Source organism: Tenrec ecaudatus, chromosome 17 (assembly GCF_050624435.1).
Source record: "Tenrec ecaudatus isolate mTenEca1 chromosome 17, mTenEca1.hap1, whole genome shotgun sequence".
Lineage (NCBI taxonomy): Eukaryota > Metazoa > Chordata > Mammalia > Afrosoricida > Tenrecidae > Tenrec > Tenrec ecaudatus.
In genome coordinates this window covers 24,310,295-24,316,884 of record NC_134546.1, presented here as the reverse complement: position 1 = coordinate 24,316,884, position 6,590 = coordinate 24,310,295, and the positions used below count along the sequence as shown (strand labels likewise).

The 6,590-nt window shown below is 44.5% G+C and overlaps 1 pseudogene; it reads right to left on the bottom strand.

Moving 5' to 3' along the window:
• Positions 1–630: 630 nt before the first annotated feature.
• LOC142430708 (ferritin light chain-like) lies at positions 631–1,153 on the bottom strand (annotated as a pseudogene).
• Positions 1,154–6,590: the final 5,437 nt, after the last annotated feature.

The following is a 6,590-nucleotide window of genomic DNA, read 5'->3' as shown; positions in this document are numbered from 1 at the left end:
GTGTGTGTGCAATGCATTCTTTTGGTGGCCACCCACTTCAAAGGGTGAAAGAATGTACTTTGCGGGGAGAATGAAAACATTAAAGTTTGGTGAATATGTACAACATGTTTGTCGTCATCTAGCCTCTGCCCTGTGGTGACTAGTGGTGCCCCAGGCCACAGGAAAGCAGACAGCGCCCAGCTGCTACACTGGCGTCCCAGGTACCTGTCAAGTCCCCGTGAGCACATTGTGCCCAAAGATGACGATTTCATATCCTCACCCAGGATATATTTTCAAACCACTCAGTGGGGTGGCGTCTTTTTCATTTACATAGAATGACAATTCTTCTCAACGAGTTTCGCTCGTTTTCAATTCCAAGATTCCTTGCGCATGAGCTCAAAATGAAGTAGTCACTGTGAATGAAGTTCCTTTAGCAGAAGTCCAACTATGTCAACAGTAAAATGATATTTGGTTTGTTTGTTTGTTTGTTTGTTTGTTTTGCTGCAAAAGGAAGCTTTATTGTTTCCATTTGGTCTCCAGCTTGGGGGAGTGTCTCCAGGGCAGCTGGCACGGACGGGTTCAGGCAGAGGGGCTAAGGCAGGCCATGGGGAGGCAGAAGGCCCCTGGCAGGTGGCTTGGCGCCACAGGTTCCTAGTCTTCTTTGAGAGTGAGCCTCTCGAAGAGATACTCGCCCGGCCTGGGGGCTGGCCGGCCTGCGGAGGTGGGTCAGGTGGTCGCCCATCTTCTTGAGGAGTTTCACCTCCTTGTCCAGGAAGTGGTTCTCCAGAAAGTCACAGAGATGAGGGTCAGTGTGAGTGGACCCCACGGCACGCAGGTCCAGAAGGGCCTGGTTGAGTTTTTTCTCCAGGGCTAGGGCAGCTTCCATGGCGTCCAGGGTTCGACCCCACTCATCTTGAGACGGCTTCTGCACATCCTGGAAGAGGGCGCGGCCACCGCGCTGGTTCTGCAGCTTCAAGAGACGCTCGGCCCCCTCGCGCTGCTCCTTCGCCAGCTCGCGGAAGAAGTGCCCCCCGCCTTCCAAGGCCACATCGCCGCGGTCGAAAAAGCAGCCCAGAGAGAGGCAGGTGTCAGAGGCCTGCAGGTGCAGGTTGACCAGATGGTGGACGCCGGCCTCCACGTCGGTGGAATAATTCTGACGGATCTGAGAGCTCATGATGCGCCGGTTTGGAGGTCACCACACGCCAAATAAAAGTGTCTGCTGGTCCCAAGAGGAGGGGCTGGCCGAGAAGATGGTCCCCAAGTTACTTCCGGAAAGAAACCTGTTGAAACCTGTTGCGTGGCGGAGGGTTGGCGGCAGGGAGTCCCGGATCTGTTCCGTTCAAACACTGTTGAAGCAAGACACAGATCCACGGGACCGCGGGGCGAACTTAGCCAATATTGGTTTTATAACAGGGGCATGAGATGTTTAAATAAGAAATAAGTCAATTAGTGGTCAATTAAATAAAAAGCAAAACACAAATTCATGAAATAAAATTAAGGTTTTGGAAAGCTCATTTGGTCAAAGGTGAGAAATCTAGCCTTAGTCTGACTGTTACAAAAATCCAATAGAATAGTCTGTCTTTGAATAGAATCTGGTTTTATTATTTTTTAATAATTAAATTATTTTATTGGGGGCTTGTATAACTCTAATCACAATCCTCACGTACATCCATTGTGTCAAGCACTTTTGTACCTTTGTTTCCCTCATCATTCTCAAAACATTTGCTTTCTGCTTGAGCCCTTGATATCAGCTCCTCATTTTCTCCTCTCCCCCTCCCCCATGAAACCTTGATAATCTATAAATTATTATTATTTTGTCATATCTTACACTGTCCCGACATCTCCTCTCACTCACTTTTCTATTTTCCATCCCCCAGGGAGGAGGTTATATGTAGATCCTTGTAATCCGTTCCCCTTTTCTACCCCCCTTCCCTCCACCTTCCCAGTATCGCCACTCTGACCACCGGTCCTGAAGGGATCATCTGTCCTGGATTCCCTGTGTTTCTGGTTCCTATCTGTACCAGTGTACATCCTCTGGTCTAGCCAGATTTGTAAGGTTTTATTTTTTATGCAATAATACACATGTATTTTCATGTCAAGGTGGAAACAATATTTTTACTACGGATCTCTAGAGCAGAAATATTCTTTTAAAAATATGAAGAAGAAGAATCAAACTCATTAAGAAATTTAAAGAGAATTAAATTATTTATCACAAAACTTGAAAAGACAATGAGCTTTGTTTAATCAAATGGTTCGATGAACACTGAGACATATGCTCATCTGCCAAGGAAGAGCCTGGGAGCAGTGGTACAAGAAGTATATATAAGACTGAAGCTTAAGAGTCAAAATCAAGAATAATATTTAATTTAATTGTGGCAGAAGAAAACTTCAAAACTGATTTTTAAAGTAAAATTCCTCCCTGCCTCCATTTTTGGGGATCTTAATCATTAAATGTTTATTTAAGCAAATTAAAATTATTTTTAAAATAATCTAGTTACAGAGTGATTTGGCACATTCATCTGTAGGGGCAAAAACAAACTAGAAACCACTTGATACATCTATGATGTACAAATACATATATGTAAATGTTTTCATTTAATTTATTCTTGTATGAAAATTTCTTAATTGTAGAGTTAATCTTTCCTCACAACTCGGGATTAAACGAAACTTTATCAATTAAGTTTACAGCAACATAGCCTTTAGAAATACAAAATTCATTTTAGAATCCTACTTTCCATATAAAAATCTGCCACTGTCACAGATTCAAAATGCAAGGCTCCTAAAGCTCTGAAAGGATAATACAGCGCATATAATGTAAGTGAACAAAGGTCTTTTCTCAAATATTTACTCACTTTAATGCCCCACCAAACTTGCACAAACAAATCTGTTACGTAAGCATTCATTTTTTGTTGTTGTTAATGTGTAATATTCTACAAAACTCAGAAATGTAAGCTGGACCTATTAAGGGCAGTTTATCAGAGATGGTCTCTTTGTTTAATTTATTATTAATTAGGAGTCAATACATAAAGCACATCATTCCACAGGTCAATCGCATCAAACAGAATTGTACCATTGCTACCAGAGTCCGTTTCCAAGCAGTCTTTTTCTTGCTGGACTCCTTGACATGGTCTTCCTTTTGCCCCCCCACCCCGGTCTGTACCCCCTCCCCTGAAACCTTTATTCTACTTGCTTTCCCTGCGGGTTCATCTATCTTGGGTTTCATATACTGAAACACACAAAAACATGTAACACTGCTTTTTGAAGGTGACCTCCAATGACATAACTCCTGAGATATACCCTAATATGAACAAAAATACAGAAAATGTTGAAAACCAGATCAGGCCCAACATGCATCAGCGGGGGTATCAACGGACAAAGTTTTAACTGTTCAAATCCGATTTCTGCCTGTGATCTGCTGTTCTCTTTACTCTGTTCAGTAACCACTTTCCTCCCATCCCCCATCGTGGACAGAGGGAGGTCACCGGAGGCGTATTTCCTATGGAGTTCCCACAAATGACTCTTGGGCTACCCCCCGCCCCACCCCACCCCCCCGTCATCCACAGCCTTCGCAAACTGGATTGTCACAAGTTAGGCTTTGATACTAATCCCTCCTTTGACTTCGGAGTATATGAGTCACAATCCGTTGGTGGCTGATGTTGGTGCTTCTACCATGTGGGTTTGGTTGACATCTCATAGATGGCTGCTCGCTTGGAGGCAAGTCTTTAAGACCCCAGACACTATTTATCTGGTAGCCGGGCACCACCTAATTTCTTGGCCACATTTTGCTCTAGCACTCATATCTTCTATGTTCCCCTCCTGAGGGTGAGTATTAAGCAGTACCATGATGTAAGCACTAATTGGTTTTAAGTTGGAGCTAGGATTTAGTCCAAGCCCAAAAGACATTCCTGGATCTGTATTTTTTTTAATTTATATTAACTGGGAGTTCATACATACATCATATCATTCCATAGTTCACTTAAAGTGGGTTGTGGAAGGTAAAGAAATTAGTACTTTTGTCCAAAAAGCTCTGGTGTCTTCCTAATGGAAATGGACTGCATAGCTGTCTAGTCTCACACAAATTCGTATGCACACACACACGCGCGCGCACACACACACACACACACACAGTAACTGGATGACAAAATTCTATGCCAAAGTTGCTGCTGTTGAAGATAACGAACCTGAGGAAGGTGGTGGGCACATCATCCCCTTGCTGCCTGTCATCAATTACTTGGAAACAGCAGATTCTTTCTGATGAGCTACCTTGTAAAAGTTAACCTAAGTATCCTTCAGTGCTTTCCATTTGGGTTGCATTCTTGTTTTTTAAGAGAAAATAAATCCTTTGGAGATCTTTAAGATTAGCCTTTTAGAAAAAAAAAAAAACCAACAGTTTTTTCGTTTTTGCAGCTTCTAGAGAATTGCTGTAATATAAAGCCAAGCTGGCAATGAGGTAGGGCCAACTACACAATTTGCAAGTCTTGCTGCAAAACGAATATGCAAGGCCCCGTTAAAAGGACATTGGAAATGGCAGTATGGTGGCAGGACTGCCCCGCCGAGCATGGGGTACGCACGGGGCCCCGTGTACTACACAGGTGGCAAGTTGATAAGGCCGGCCAACAGGAAGGACAGTGACCCTCATCCTGCACAAGCCAGGGCAAGGCAGTGAGAGCACACAGGAGACACACGATTTAATTTGGAAAGTCTGTACTTGCGCCCTGGACGGTCGCAACCTATGAGAAGATTATGTTGATGGAGCACCTATTTTTATTAGGATAAATTAAGATTCTGTCCCAGAATAGGACGTAACTGAGAAGGTCTCCCATTTGAACCATCTAAATTTGGCAAAGTATTAAGTAAATAAATAGAAACTCTTTGAAAGAAAGGCACCCTGAACAAAGGCCAAAAGTCCCTAACGAAATATTTGGGTTGACTTATGTACACATTTGGATATTAAGAAACAAATAAAAATGAGAAGTGATAACATCCTTCATTTAGCAGGATTGCTTGATGGTACCAGGTTCCTCAACGCTGTTTTCTCAACTAAATATACTATGGTCTCTTGTGTATAAAGCTCTTTGTTTCTCTGGATTTGTTTCTCTAGTCCACCCAGACTACCACAGTCCCCTGTGTCATAAGTATCTTCATTTGATAGATCTATTACATTTTTAGCAAGGACGATATTTCAAAAACCACCATTTGCTATGAAGTCAGTTCAGACTCATAGTAACCCCATGTGGGTCAGAACACAATTGAACTCGGTACAGTTTCCAAGGGCTCATCTTTCACAATTAGGTCACCGGCCCGTCTTCTGAGGCACCTCTGGTTGACTCCAATCTCCAACCTTTCCGTTAAAGGTCAAGCTCATTAACCGTTTGTACTGCCCGGGATACCAATACCAATAACGACGACGGCATATAAGCACGTGGAGTGTGTACCACACTTTGCAGACATTAGTTCATCTGACCAGGCAATCGGGCCTCTGGGAGAGGGGGTGTAAGTACCAAGCCACCATAACTGATGAACAAACACAGCCCCAGCCCCCAGGGCTGGGCTCCAGCGAATCTGAGCCATCTGACGCCCAGGCCAGTGCTTGTCAACCCGCGGCGAGATGAATCCAAGCCATGTGTTCTGATTAGTCCAGGGAACACACCCAGTGACGTTTCCGGGAACAACCCCACATCCCAGCTGCCTGTGAACAGGACTAATTTACAGTGTTTTCCCCTTTCTGGCACTGCTAATAATGGGGACCAGCAAAGTCGAGAGGGCTGCCAACAGTCATTAATCACCACCAGTATCTGCAAGAGGCCCTGGGGGGAGCCAGAGGGAAATCAGTCTGCACCCCCACGCACACACCCTTCTCTCCACCGAGGAGGCACAAGGTAACACGTGCCTCTGCAGTGCCCTCCGCCTGGCAGTCACTGGCCTTGATGCTGCAGGGGCTGACCTCTGGCAGAGCGGTGGCCTGGACCTTCCAGGGCAAACAATAGCTCGTGTCCAAAAGGCTTCCTCCTCCCTCCTTTCACATAAAGCCGTCATCTGTAGCCCCCTGCTTCCTTTCAAGAGAGGATGGAGAGTGAAGGCAGGAGGTGGGCTGCAGGGCCCGGCTTGGCTCGGACCCTGTTACAGAAGTATTTGTTTCTAGGTCAGTCTCTCACACAGAGTAGTGGGGACACCTCCCCCCTAATGCCCAGCAGAGAGGTTAGAGAAAGACCCAAAGGGTTTATTCATCAAGTTTTCTAGCAGAAAAAATACCCTTCATGAATATCAATTTGTTAAAATCCTTGATGCTATTATTTAATGCTGTGATCATGTGTCTTGGGAGATATCTTTGTTTATAAATGAAAGACAAACAGGTACTTGGGAACCTGATGTGATAGGTAGGTGTATTGTGCCAACCTGGCCAAACTGTGTTTCTCTAGAGAACCCTGTCTAACACACCTGGCCAAATGAGAGATTCAAATCAGAGAGATTCATGAAAATCCACTTTGATCGGTTGCCTCGAGAGTTCACAACATTATACAGAGTACATTGCACATCACGTCTTTCTCTCCTAGAAGGTGATACAGTGTCATGACCATATGAAGCCTGCATAAATCTACATGGACTTTCAT